Source organism: Strigops habroptila, chromosome 7, assembly GCF_004027225.2.
Source record: "Strigops habroptila isolate Jane chromosome 7, bStrHab1.2.pri, whole genome shotgun sequence".
Lineage (NCBI taxonomy): Eukaryota > Metazoa > Chordata > Aves > Psittaciformes > Psittacidae > Strigops > Strigops habroptila.
The window spans coordinates 41,646,038-41,661,552 of NC_044283.2; the positions used below are offsets into that span (position 1 = coordinate 41,646,038).

Sequence of the window (15,515 nt, forward strand, 5' to 3'; positions counted from 1 at the left end):
GTGATGCATCAGTAAATGGGAAACAGATTAATTCATTTAATCAAACTCATTAAATGTAAATTAGTATCTTTTTAGCTATCAGAGCAAAGATAAAAAGAAATAAAAAGAAAAAAACCTTAAAAGGAAAGTCGTTGTGTAAGAGCAAAACAGCACCTATTTTTTGTTTATATAGCAAAAGTATGTAGAAGGCCAACCTAAGGTACCAGCTCTACTTTGCTAGCTAGGTTCAAGATAATACAAAAGATGGCTGCAGCGTGGAACAGAAGATGAAAGAACGTGACCACAAAAATGGACAGGATATTTCTACAATTTCTACAATATTTCAATTTTTGTCCAAGCCAACAGCAGGAAGGAAATAAGCTCATGAAAGTTAAGCAACTTTGTGATTTCTCAAGCGAATCTGTGGTCTGTTCTTGTGCTATGAAGATAGATTTTCCTATTTTTCTGTGACAAGTGACTATTTCTGCCTCTTTATAGGGAAGGAAGATGCAGTCAGAAGAAAAATTCTGTGTTATAGCTGCATTTGACAGGCTCTTTGTTTTACTCAGGTTTGTTTGGAAGAGCAAGGAAATAATGCCTGATAAATCCATATGAATATGAAGTCATGTGAAGAAGAAGAAGAGAAAAATAGAAAACAGGGGAAAAAAACCAACCAGTCTGAAGCAGAGGCTGGTATCCATTCTTACAGAAGTTCTTTTCAAGGAGTGGGAAATTTGTTAAAACATTTGTCAAAGTCTATATCCATCTGTATTTATTTCACTAAACCAAGGAACTACCTATTTTGCATGAGGGGAAAACCTTCAAAACACACCTGTCAAAATGACTCTCCCAACTCATTCATAGCTTCTACTACAAATGCTTAGCCTCTAACACTGTAACTTTTCAGATTGTCACTGTAGCTTCCCTGCTTTTCTTCCTACTCTCTGCTGAAACAACCCATATATCAATAAATTTAATTTTGAAGGGTTCAACTAAGGGTACAACTATACCCTTATATAGTGAGGTACTTGCTCACTACGTGAGAACTAGAATTTGCATCCCCTATTTTTTTTCAGTTTCTCACGGTTTTTCAGGTTCAGAGCATGACCTGCATGTTTAAACATTTGTTTCTGCAAGCATGAGTTCCTCTGGACCTTGTGACATGAGGGAAAAGGGCTGATGTTGGTTATTTTTTCATAGAAAGCATTCAACACCTTCACACAAATAGCTTGGCTGAATCCCCTACGTTTTCCTAGGTGAAGACAACCTGTACCTTTACAGCTGTTACCAATAAGGGCACCTGGCTACATTGCTTCAAAAGTAAGTGGAAACCACAGTTTAACTCTTTTTTGCTCTTTTTTGATGTGTTTCCTTTTTCTGATCAGTGCTGGCAACCAGTTTCTGTGACCTGTAGATGGTCACAGTCACATGTGATCCTGTCCTCTGTCACAGTGATGTGCAAGTGGTGATAGCACAGCCATTTTTGTTCAAAGCTTGATATAAACAGGCTTACTCTGGATTACTTATTGGTGTTACCACAGCATTCCAGAAAATGTGACTGAGACAGATGTTTTCAGCCTGAAACTCTTTCTGTTCACTCTGAGGGGGCATGGTGGTGGACCTGCAATCATATTTATCTTTCTAGAGATAATAAGAACAGCTGGACTATGAAATTTGGCCTCATGAAATACACTTGCCATGGGATGAGCTGGAAGTTGGAAAGAACTACAAAATTGCATTTGGAATTACCTATAGCATGTTTCAAGCAGTCAAGGACAACCCATGGCACATGGAGTATGAGAATACCATTTTGTTTTCTCTAGGGCTTCTTCAGGCAAGAAAGAAACAAATTCTTGACATTTAATAGCACAGCGCCATATGATTTGGGCTTTTTGTGTTATCCAGGTCTTACCCAGATCTTTAGAAGCGGGTTGTTAAAGTTATTTTATAAGCTTGATCTAGTACAAGCAAATATGTGCACTCCATGGAAATAATGACAAAATAGATGCTTCTTGTCTTGAAAATAGGCACAACATTCATTAAATATATAAGTTCTAATTTCAGAGATGTTCTAGTATGTTTACATTGTTTTTGAGAGACAAATGGATAAAGTCTCCCTGTAGGTAAAAGGGGATACTTCTACTAGTAAATAATGAAATGTGTATCTGAAAAATAGGTGTCAGAATGAACTGGAAATCAAACATAAACCATTTAGGAAGACTCGTAATTTCTGTTTGGTTATGGCCCCTTTCTTTCAAAAATTTAAGTAGAGAATGGATTTGAGAACTCTTTTGCATTTTAATACTTCCAACTTCCATTTGACCATGTTTTTGGTGAAAGGTCATTTCTTTGCATGAATTTACAAAACTACTGTTCTGCTGTTCTTCATAAGCTTCTTAATCTCTTCATAATATCTTCTCTTCATCTCTTCTCACTCATAATCTCTTAGGAGATTATTCTGCAACCTTCTTCCAATATTAAGCTTTTAAAAATAAAATTTTAGTCTAAAGACAACCTTTTTTATGACATATTCTTTAAAGACTTGTTATCATTACATGAACCTTTGTCTATAATGAACAAGTGGTTGTTCAAGAATGCAGGTGCTGAGCAAGATTTCCATCCAAGTTGTTTTTCCTGATTACTGTGGTGCACCATGTTATTTGGCACCCACATTGAGAACCAGGCAGTGTCTTCTACGCTTTTACTCCTCCCCTTGATATTTGCTGAAAATCCTCTTATTGTACTGCCAAAAGGAAGAAAAAACAGAAGCAGAGACAAAAGCAGGTGAGAAAGGAACACTCAAATTGACAAAAAGATAAAGTACTTTAATGGTGCAAATGGTGCAAAACAGTAGCTGTAAATAGCCAGGGCCAGGAAAAGAAGAGCTGTTCTACTGCAAGAGATGATTATGTTAGAAAGCAGGAATAGGAGGGGCTAAATACAGTGATTCAGAGATGGAAATGAGAGAGTTAGTGAGGCTGGAGTAAGAAATCAGCAAAGGAAAAAATATTCAGAAAGGCCAGGGTTTGAGTTAGAAGGAGCAGAATGGCTTATTATAGCATTCAGTGTTCACATCCAAATCCTGAATGTAACCTGAATTTCCAGATTCATCATTTCTCTGCTCCAAAAGAGTATTTTTACTCTTTTTCCTGTACCCTTTTAATGACTGGTTTACAGTGAATAGTATACTACTGTAAAAATATTAAACTTTACTACTTCTAGTTGTTTCATCTGATCAAGCAAAAAAGATCTCTGCATTGCTTTTAAAAGTTGCAAAATAGTAGTGAGCCATATAAGTGCTAATATGGTACATGAAAAAATCTGAACTTTCAGTATAGCATTTTGTAACACAGATGGTTGTAGACAAACTCCATTTAAAGAACACATCAAGACTGCAAAGTCAAACACTGAACAGCAATGAAATGCACAACCCAATATGAATGTTTATTTTCCTTTCCCTCTTTAATTATGGTTACACACCTCTTCCTTAGAGCTCCTTCTCTTATTTTCTGAATAGGAAGACTGCGTCTGATTATAATTCATATCTGTCATTGAAAAGAAAATGTGTACTGGATCACAACTTCATTTGTTGCAGAAAAGGTAGGTAAGAGGCCCCTCCTTTAACATTTGTCAACTTTACTAATAAGGAGACCAAAATTGTGTGTGGGGAAAAAAAGTGTTTCTAATTCAATAAGCCACATTTTTCCTCATTCAGGACAGCCAATGGTACTAAGGCAACGTTTAAGTTACTAATATATTCAAACCCTGTCCTAAACAGTTCATTCTTTAGTAATTGAGTTGGATTGAAGATGTAGATCCACAATGTCTCGGGATGGCCATATCAGTGAACACAAATCAGGCATCTAAAGAGTGTGTGTCTGGGTATTTTTCTTGATTTCAACCAATGTGATTATTCAGAGACTTAGTATGTGGTCTGCGGCTGATGCAGAAACCTCAGCTTCCTGTCCCTGACCCCTCTGTTATCCAAATGAATGTTCCTCCTTATTTACCTTGCCCTCAGCAAAGCAGGCTTCCTACAGGCAGATCTGTCAGAACTCGGTGTTTCAGGATGTGATGTACGCAGACTTCCTAGTAGTTGAAATGGTTCTTTGCCATGAGATATCAGAGTTTAAATTTAAAATAACCCTTGAACATTTAAAATCATGTTTCCCTGCTCTCTATGCCCCATTCTAGTCTCATCAAAGCATGGCAAAATCCTATTGACTTCAACTGGATCAGGAGTAAGCCCTGCATACGACTTTAAAAACTGTATTAATACTATCTTACATATATGTGGCATAAAGACTCCCCAAATCCCACAGAGCTTTTCTGAACAAAACAGTTCTCAAAAAAAAAAAAAAAAAAGAAAAAAGTATGAACAGAGCAACATGATGATACATACCCTGCAAAGCTGGAAAGAATTAAACTCTACATGGTCATGCCAGCATAATAGTGCTCGCAGCTTGTAACTTCAATAGATTCTGCTACTGCTAATGTAATAGAGAAATGATGATCCTCTCTTCTGAGCATACAATAGCAGAGCAGGAGGTTGTTGCACAGTCCTTCTGTGAGATGCGGGGAGACCACCAGTGAATTAAACAAGCAGCCACAGGTACTTCAATGATCACGCTGTGGAAAGTGGCATCGTCTCTTGGCCAGCATTACGCATCTACATTGATCTGCTACTTCCATAAGCTCCTTAGGAACTGCAGCACATTTGAAGGCTTATCATTTTGTGGTGCAATATATTCAGAAAAAATAAAAATTCCTAAGGTACTGAGAAACTGCAAGGAATATCAGTGTGGTGACTTTCACCAAGAAAGAGCTTTAGTATTTCAACTAAAATAAAATAGTGAAAAGTAATGGAAAAATCTCCTAGACAATGAAGTCCCCAAAGTTTAATTGTTTTACAATATAACTAGAACTTCTGGGGGGATTTCAAAAAAGGAGTGTAACTTTCTTTAACCTTCTGGTGTTCTGACACTCCATTTTTTTATTTTCTATAGACCTATCACATGCAGAGATGAAATACAGCATGCAAAACCAGCCCCTTTATGAGGCTAATCTGTTTACGGAAGGTTAATTAATGATTACTTGATTACTAATACTACAGCCACTCCCACTTATAGATCTTCAGAATGTTTTTGTGACCGAGAATTAAGTTAAGGGTGGATATACCATGCATATATCAATTAAAAGACCAAATAGAAATTAACTGGACAAAATATTCATGTAATAACTTCAATTGTTCATATCATCCATAAAACCATATTCAAGAATAAAATGTCTATAGCGAGACTAGAACTTTCCCCTTCCCCCCCCCCCCCCCCCCCCCGCCATGGCCCTCTTTCTATTGTGAAGGATCCTTTCTAAATACAGGGTATGAAAACAGAAATGGATGATTGTCCATACTGGTCACTTGGACTGATTAAGCTACAGGACACCATGATTTTGTATGGGGTTAATTTAGCAGATAAAACCTGTTTTGGTCTCCACCACAGGCTTTATTCAGAGAGATGTAATGACTATGAAATAGCATGGATTGTTGATGGTGTTTTCATAATAGAGGGTTGTTTATTGACCTTTAGGAACATAATAAGGATGAAAGAGGGCTACTTGAAGGAAAGGAATATAGACAGCTACGGGTAGGCTGGAAGCGCCTGCTGCAAACTGTTTTCCATGCATGTAGTCTAATTTGAAAGAGATCTTGCTTAAAAGGGTAGTGCTTGCTTTTTTTTTTTTTTTTTTTTTTTTTTTTGTATAGAAAACTTCAGTGCTTTAAGGTTGAAAGGCTACATTGGATGCATCTGGGGAAGATGTGCTCGTGTTAGTGCTTTGGTGGATCCTTCTGAAACAAGTCTGTCTAACTAATGGCACTGCAGCCTGACTTTGCAGCCAGCTTCCTTTCCTTAGGCATATGGAGACAATATTTCACTGTAGCACTGTATTTTTGAGCCTGAAAAGGAGAGATGCAATTCTTACTGTAAAGTAAGAATTATTCTGGACAAATTAAGCCTCACATCCTACTGTTTGTAAGTAGCAAAAGCTTATGAGTGCCTTGAAATCACCTACATAAAGCAAACAATAAGGTGATGTTTTTAATACACGTTGTGTCTTGTGAGAAAATGCCATGCAAAAGCTGCAATTAACAACAGAGTAGTTAGAATTTTCCTTACAAAAAAAAATTTCTCCTTACAAAAAGCTGCCAGAAACTTACCCCAAACCCAAGCATTGCTTTTGGCTCAAAGTTGTCCCAGAGGGTTTTGGTTAAAATAGCAGAGCTTCTTAATTATTCTGAAATTGATTTATACACAGATTTATGCAGCTGGGAATTTTGCAGGTCTCTGGACCATGACAAGCAGTTGAATTCTGAGTAATTACTTCTCTTTTACCAGCATTCTGAATGAATTGGGTTAATTTCTCCTTGGTCTGAAGTGAGTGTTTATGCAAGTATATTTAACATTTGAGATTAAATTCCCATTTTTAAAGTGGAAGACTAGAAAAACTTATGTTTCCAAAAGGTCACATAGTAGAAAAAGGTTTTTGGGGGTTTTTTTTTGGGTTTTTTTTTTTTTTTTTTGAGCAGTCTGTGGATTTCTTGGGAAAACTGATTGGCCTTTCTCATTGACATAAATGATAAGTATACTGGATACACATCATAATATCTGAGATGAAGTTTGCCTGGTATTACACTGACATATAACCTCGAAAAGGTTATAAGCATAAAAGAATATCTGGATAGAGGTAGCACTTAGTTAAAATGAGTATTTTACTTGTGTATTTTGGCCTATTTAAAACTTGAACTCAGAATTCAGCTCAACACAGGTCTCCTGGGAGACTGAGCTAAATGTATATAGCTGTCACTCAGAAAAAAAAAACTCTTCTGACTGATAGATAATGATGTAAGAATCTGTGAAGCAGATTTTTAGAATGACTTTCTAGACAGATTCACATTTGCTGATGCAATCCATATACCCTGAACATCAGTAATACTTACTTCCTAGTCTTCATTCAGTCTATTGACTTATGCTGCATGAGTAAAAGGGTTAGGAGAACAAAGCTCTTTACCAGCTCCCACAAATGAGACAGCATGTTTCATTCATGTGAATCGCTTTGTCTCTAGGTATATCACAGCCTATGAAAGTCAAGAATGGTGCTTACTGGACCAGGAATTGTGTGGAAAATACCCCAGTGTGTTGACTGAATTGAAGCCCTTACAGAATTTTGACACTTGAAGAATACAAATTAGGGCTATACTGGCAAATTTACTTCTGGATTGTCCTCACTTCTGAGTGCTAGGTTTCTTTTGATAATATTATTTTATCATATATTTGTAGGGTTTATTAAGCCTGTCTTTGTATAGATATTACTCAAATACAAATTGAAGAGTGACTGTCCAGTGTTTTTTACTGTATTAGTGTATGGAACTAAGTCTTCAGCCCAAAAGTTAAAACAGCAATATACTTTCATCATATTAAGTATAAACCAGGATAGAATATTCTTGTCACATGTAACACAAGCCTACCTGTTATATTTAATAGATCTTGTAATAAATTGCCATTTAATCCATAAAAAGCCTTTTACAATAAAGGACAAGCTTTAATTCCATGAGGAACTTATTTCTAAGTGTATGCATAGCTCAATTTATATCCAGCAGAGTTCTTTCCTTACATGCCTACATAGCCAAAACACCTGAAACTTCAGTGTGTGAAGTTTAACACACACTTCAGCAGTTTGGTTCAAAACACACAGCTGGAAGACAGACCAAAAAAAGGTCAAATGGACACAAGCACTCCAACTGAAAAGTTAAGGACAATAAATAAATGTTGGTCTTCAATATCGCTGGCAAATATGGTGCCTACAAAGAGAGAGGGTGTGTTGCAAAGAAATGTGGGGACGACAAGGTTATCCATAAGGGCACCCTGTGTGGGCTGCTCTTATGTCAGCATGTAGCTCATTTTCACATTAAACTTCTTTGTTAATGAATAACAAAAGACCACTTACAAACTATTACAATGTATTAAATGGATTGTATCATGCCGAAGACACTAGTTTTGCATCCTGAAATGTAAACTATAATGTCAGAGCCATTAGGAATTAGAACTGCACCAGGAGTATATTAGAATACAAATCAAAAGAGATGAGTTATTACAAATCCTATGAACAATACAACACTAATTAAATCAATTTCAGGGACAAAATTTTAATTAAAAGAGAACACATTGGCTCTATTGAGAAATGAATAAACTTATGGTTTGACCTGTATGATTAGCTGATTGTTTTGACAACCCATAATTCCAGCTCAGGGAACACAGGATTTTTATGCTGTTATCACATGTAATAGTTGAAGATACGGTCATTCATTTTGAGGTATATTATTCTTTCATTTTGATTTTAATTTTCTTAAGTAGCCTCCGGATTTGACACTTACAATGTGCAGACTTGTGGTGGTGAATTCTGGTCATGTAAAAATCACAAAAGGTGTGTTTAGTTTAAATTATGGACATATTACCTGAACAACCTCAGGAGATATTAACAGAGTATTTAACAGAAGCGTGATTTGGTTAGCAGAGTAGAATCTGCCTTGAGTCTGTTCTCTCTGTTTTGAACGTAGAGAACAGTCTGTTCTTTACAAAACTTGAAATATCTAAATCTTGGCACACTGTTGCAGAAAAAAGAATCACTCACTGTGCATTTGCTAGAAGTAGCCCTCCTGCTAGCTGTCATGTGAAGTACCTTATATTCATTCAGATATAAACACATTGATTTAGTCTGCATCTATGACTGCTAGACTGAGTAAAGGAGGCAACAAAATGAAAAAAAGGAAAGTAACAAAGAAGATGTCGAAGTTTAAATCAAAATCTGAAATCAAGCTGAGGACCATCCTGACTTTCTTGTTATCACTGTCTTTTTTTAATAGTCACTTCCACATTCCTCTTCTTATTTCTCTCCTTTTCTACCTTGGTTTCTCCCTTAGGCATCTATTACCCTTCGACATCTCTCTATATCTATTCTGCCTTCTGTACCTGTCTTGGTTCTTGCTCCTCTCTCCATACTCATAACCTGTTTCCCCTGCTCACTTCCATTATTCCTTCTTGTTTCTTTTCTACCCCAATCTTTCCATGCCTTCCTGACACCACCACTCCCCTCCATCCCACTAATTTTCTAACTGATCTTTCCATTTCCTCTCACTTTTCTAATTTCCCTTACTCTGGACTACCTTTTTCTCTCTTTCTCATTCTGATTTTTTGTATTGGGTCCTTATTGCTTGTCTAACTTTTTCATCAAGCTTCTCTCTCTTATCTTCCATTTACCTTCTTTATCTCTTAACCAACCCTTTACGTTTTTATTCCCCATACCCTACGGTTCTCAACCACACTGCTTGTTCTCTTCTTTTTCCCTGTACCTCCATTATTCTGTAGAAAATGTCATTGAAATACAGGGCAGTTTTTATCAGCAAAGTGATGTTGCAGACCTGATCCACTCCATTTAAATAGTCATTTCCGTTTCAGTGTATGCAGCTTTTTACTACTAATTCCTTTCAAGTGTTAGATCTATTGTTCTGGTAGAATAATAATAGAGTAATGCATTGTTGAGGGGGAAAAAGCCCTATCTGTAATGGAATTTTAACTTGCTAAATCAAAATCACAATGTTGGACAGATATGTAAATAGTAAGTTATTTACACTAGCTGTCATTCTGCCTTATCTAAAAAATAATTCAGTAGTTCTTATACACAATTGTGTGTGGCATGTATTTTGATGTGTGATAACTGTAAAACATTATCAGTGTCAGGAACTCTACATACGTCATTTTTCACTTTAATGGAGCTGAAAGTGCTGAGAACAAAGCTTCACAACAGATGCAAATCTTCTGATTAATGCAAAATTTGAAGTATGTTGCGCAGGAAAGAGACTGCACAGCTTTGTTTCAGAGTCCATAAGCATATGCAGAGGAATTTGAAGCTGAAAATTAAAAGAAAAAAAATATCTTTAATGTTTTGGAATTGATTAGGCCTGTATCCAACTCATTGCAGGCGTTCTCTGTGTGCATTAAAACTGAGCATTCATAGAGTTTTAAGTACATTGCAGCAGTTTGCTAAATATTTGTTGTAACAACATTTTCTTTCCTTCTATTTAAAAAAAACCCCACCCTAATCTAGGAATTCTGACTCATTTTAATGTTTGCAGAGATGAAAAGGTTACAGCATTCTTTGAACATACGCTCAAACAGTTTTATCATCTGCTCCTAGTTTTCTTTTCTTCTATGACCATTTACTTAGAAATGTCCTTTATCCATATAAAGCAGTAGGAAACCTCTGTTAAACAGGCCGTGGAAAATGATAACATCTACTTCAAACTGTGACTATTGCCAAACACATATGTGGGAAGAGATTTTTATGTCTGCCTGTGCAGAGTACAGGACGTCTTGGCTCGTTATATCTTTGCACATGAGATGAGCTGATCAGGAGAGGAGTTTGTCTCATGGAGAAATGTGTCTGGATGAATTCCATGTCCGCTCACTGGAATGAGCTGCAAATCCTGCTCCTCATTTCCTCTCCTTCTTTCCCCACCAGGTAGCTTGTTACAGTTACTCTTCTCCTAACACACTGAACCCATAAGAAAAAGACTGACTAGGATGTGAAGAGGTAAAGAGACGATGCCAGGGCTGCTGATTTCTGTCAAATTTAATAGTAAAGTGACTGTTGAGTGGAATGGCAGGACAGAATTCCAATACATTGTCCTCTGATGGAGACAGTCTCTTTCCCTGGTGCCCATTTCAGCAGTAGGAATATCCAAATGTCATATAGTAGATACAGAGAATCTTAGGAACGTTTTACATCACAGGGGATGTGTGTCATACATGCAGAATCTTGGGAATGCCATATATCTCTGGGGACCAAGATCAAGATGGATCTGGTCCAAAATGCTCTGAATCCCGTGTCTTTTTTTATATACTTCTAGCACCAATTTGTAGAGGTAAAAAATTTACACAAAGCAATTACACAGTATTATAAGTATCCTCATTGGACTTCCTAAGAGTCACCCCACCTATTATGCTAAAAAGTATAGTCAAGCCAAAGAATCAAACCTGAAAAGAGAATAGAAAGACAAGATATTGAAATTATAATGCCCCAGAACAGCAACAAATCATTGGTTTCGGTAAGACAATTTTGGTCAACACTTTTTATTCTGAAATGCACTTCAAGGCTTGTTTGTCTGTTTGTTTGATTTACAAAATGTTGCAATATTTACTGTGCAAAATTTATGCAACAGTGAATTAATTTCCTCTTAAACTTTCTGTTATCATGGGAATGGCACAGGAACTTGAGCCAGCTCTCTTCAGAGAATTTTCAAATACGCAACACATTTTTGAGATGTTGAAAACTTGTTGTTTTGCCTTTGTACTCTTTTTCTCAAGAGACATAAGAATGTCATTTCAGGGGAACCAAAATAGTGGCCGTGCGAGCTTTCCACTAGCTCAGGATCCAGCTACCTATGGAAGAACCAAGGCGAGCAGAGGTAAAAGGTTTTATAGGATATACCGAAACACTTTTGGTTTCTTTAGTGTATGTTCATATAGTTTTTGAGCTAACAAGAGAAGTACAACTAAATTTAGATGGAATTGTACAGAAGATATTTATTATAATTTCTGGAATTAGCGTTTTGTTTCCCAAGGTGTAGTCTTGATCATAGCCTGCCTTCTCTTGTGTAGGTATGTAATCCTTTTTGGGTAGGTATGCAATCCTACATGGCCCAAGATAGTGAGCACCTTGCAGAGTGCACAGCTACTTTTCTTTTCCATGTTTTTTTTTTTTTTTTTTTTTTTCCCTTCAAGTTCTCTTGTGTCTTTTTGACTTCAGTCCCACAAAGCTCCATAGATCAGTTCTGTTTGTGTCATTGTTTGGATTTTTACAAGATAGGGTTTTGCAAAAAATACACGTCAGTTCTTTCTCACAACATTTTCACACTCTTGGAGCAAAATTAAACTGTCACAAAATGTTCCTCTGCTTTCTCTGCTGTTGTTTTGTGTCTGAAATGAAGAACTACACCTCTTTCTCCTTTCATCTGTTTCAAAGATGTGAAAACACCCTGAGGTTGAAGGTAAAGATTTAAAACCAGAATGCCAGTTTCTTCTGAGCTCAGAAATAGTTCTTATGTGTGTGAATATATGTATGCATGTATGTATGTGCATCCTGTGGGAAATGAACCTGGAATAAAAACTTACTATGGAGTTATCCGGGTTAAGGTCTGCTTTGCACAGAAGGGCAGCTTACGCACAATTTGTTGTTTTACACAGATGCATGTTTGTAAGAGTTCCTATGCTTTGTATGGGACAAGGTCATGAATTTGCTCAGTTCCTTGTCTGTGAAAACTCATCACTTCACGGTTTTACCTACTTCTGAATACTGTCCTGGTATTTTTCAAGTGCCTTCTGCTATATACTAGATAACGCACAGCTTTAAAGGTGATCATTTTGAACTTAATGACTTCCTCCAACCCTTCTGTTCTGCTTGAGATAGGAAACAGAACTGCTTTCATTTTTTTTCCTGATTTATTGTCAGCTGATCATTTCAGGAAAGTTGCAGTTATAATAGGCACCTTGGTAAATATAAAAATGTCATTGCTGTATTCTCCTTGAACATAGGAGGTACTAAAACCTAGATGTCCTAGGAGCTCCATTTTTGATAGTTTATATTTGGAGTGGTGAAGAATTAGCACAGTTGGTTTAAGAAACACGTATTAGAAAATATGTGAAATGCTTGTTGAAATGTCACATGTACTATTTTCTTTATCTATGCAGGATGAACTCTTTTCTGCTTTCCATGACAAATCATTATGTTGCTTCGAAGTTTTTTCCCCATATCTCACATGATCCCACACAAGCTTTGAAAAAGTAACCAAGAAGACCAAAAAAAAAAAAAAAAAAAAAAAAAAATTTCCAATTTAAATAACATACCCAGGGCTTAGTTTCCTCCTCTATTTGCTATGAAATCCCAGCAAAAAAATTATGTATGAGCAGTTTTCTATAAATCTTATGCTAAATAGCTGTTAAACAAGAGAAGGAAAATCTGAAGAATAAGAACATGCAAATACCCTAATGAAAATACTGCTTTGTAAGGAACAGACACTCAAGGTTTTTCTGAAGTCCACGGAATCTTTTTAAAGTTACAAAGTACCTTGAAACAGAAATACCTTCTTGAAGCATCCACGCTGCTGCTAGGCAGCAGATCATAAATTATGGGATGCATAGATTTTCGGTCCTCACACAACTTTTATGTCTGGCAAAATAACTCTATCTGTTATATCTTGTTGCTACCCAAGAAGATTTATTGAGGTGAAAAGCACTGTATCTTTACTGAAAGAATAGCAGAGTACACTTACTATATATATATGTCCTATCTATAGCAGTTTATATTTGTGCAGGAGGCTTATACAGTGTATTTTTTCCTGACTTGAGTGATCAATATTTCTGAAGTCCTCAAGAGTAATGATCTGGAAAATATATTTTCCCCACAAGGCTCTAATAGTTTTTTTAGCCAGGGGCTTCAGGATCCCATAAATGGTACACATTTTTAGGAAGTATATAACATTTTTGGAGACTGACTGCTAATGTCAATTTCATCCATGATTAGATTGTTCCAAAAAAAAAGATAAAATATCTATCATCTTCCATACTTTTTTCTTAAACTTTTAGGGTTGTATATATTTTTCCCCAAAAGGTCTGAAAACAGTCAAGGCCACCATGCCTTAAGATATTACCAGCACTGTGCCTTAGGTATAAATCTGACGATGCTGTTCTGCACCAGTAAGGTTAGTTTCTAGGGAAGAATTCCCAAGGAAGTTGTGAATGCTCCATTCCTGGCAGTGTTCAAGGCCAAGTTGGATGGAGTCTTGGGTGACGTGATTTAGTACAAGGTATCCCTGCCTGTTGCAGGTGGGTTGGAACTAGACGATCTTAAGGTTGTTTCCAACCCCAACTATTCTATGATTCTATGATTCTATGATTCCTCTTGTGCATTACAATATGTTGTGAATAAAAGTATTGTTCATAGCTGTACATATTTCCATCCTTTTCGTGTCTTAATAAGGGCTATTGAAATGATGAATTTTGGATAGGAAGGATAGGTGGGACTAACTGTTGATATAAATACATAACAAATAGCTTGTATTTGTGTTAAGTTGAGGTGGTTTATACAGTTAAGTGACTTGAATAAGAACTGTGATTTTTTTTTTTTAATTAAACTGTCTTATTTGATAAAGTGAGGGTCATCAATAAAAATAAAATATTTTCCCATCTTTTACAGCTTCTCCTATTGCCTTTTTAGGTGGTGCTTCTCTTGCATAGCAGTTATTTTGTGTAAACTAAAGAAAATTAGAGAGAAGTCATTGAGCAGAAAAACTAAAAATTCTTAGCTCTACCATAGCTGTTTTAACTACTAATGTAGAATTGTCACCATTCATGGAAGTATTTAAAAGTTGTGTAGACATGGTGCTCAAGAACATGGTTTAGCTGTGGACTTGGCAGTGTTAGGTTTGTTGTTGGACTTGATAATCTTAAAAGTCTTTTTGAACAAAAACTATTCTATGACTGTATACAACTTATCCCACAAAACCTTTTGTATGTTTCCCCTCTGCACTCATCCCCCAAATAGCACTCAGTTGTTGGGCACCATTTTCATTTTTATGCTTTCTCAGTGTCCACTTGCTGTCATTATTTCAATACATATTTTTTCATACAAAGCACAATTTTACTGGAAATACAAAAAAAAAAACCAAAACCAAACCAAACCAAACCAAAAAAAAAAAAACCCAAAAAACCAAAAAACCAAAAAAACCAAAAAGGTCTTGAAGGGGTGACAGTTTTGTGAGTAGACAAATGTGATTTCTGTATTTTTCCATCTACCTCTCTCATGAAAAAATGAGAATGTTAAACAGCAGAAAAAAAAAAAAGCCATAGGTAATAGCCGTCTTCAAAATGATGCTTCAATAGTTTTGCCCTGATGAGGTATTGCTACAATCCATCAACAAAATGCAATTTCTCTGAGGTAGTTGCTAGTCGCTAAACACTGCAGTCTAGGAAATAATCTCTGCTTGTTTACAGCTGAATGATTTTGGGAGTAGAATGATAGTAGGTAGGCTACAGAACTCTCCAGAATTCATTTTTATAAATATTGTTCGTAAGAAAGACAACTGTTCGAATTTCAGACATATACAAAGAAAAACCATACACAAATTTAATTATAAGCTTTTACATTTTTTTGCATATTTGCTAAGCTACACTTCCCATACACTTCTTCAGCATATGCTATAGTGAGAGGAAATCAAAGATAGATTTTTACAAGGAAGTTGTTGCTTGAAAAATTATATGAAATTTTCCATGTAAAAGAGTACATATACCTGGCCTTTTAAACAACTTATATTCAAAACAAAAATAGGTTTTCATACTTTATGTAGAACTGAAGCTGCATTTCAAATGGCATATTTTACTGTGTCCCAAAAGAGGCTCTGGATGACTGTGGAAATTAATACATTC

The 15,515-nt window shown here is 36.1% G+C and overlaps 1 long non-coding RNA gene across 1 annotated transcript; it reads left to right on the forward strand.

The window, feature by feature from the left end:
- Positions 1-1,107: 1,107 nt before the first annotated feature.
- LOC115610377 lies at positions 1,108-7,582 on the forward strand. Its single transcript, XR_003992199.1, has 3 exons — positions 1,108-1,299; positions 3,497-3,579; positions 7,103-7,582. It is a non-coding gene; the product is annotated as an uncharacterized LOC115610377 (long non-coding RNA).
- The last annotated feature ends 7,933 nt before the right edge of the window (positions 7,583-15,515 follow it).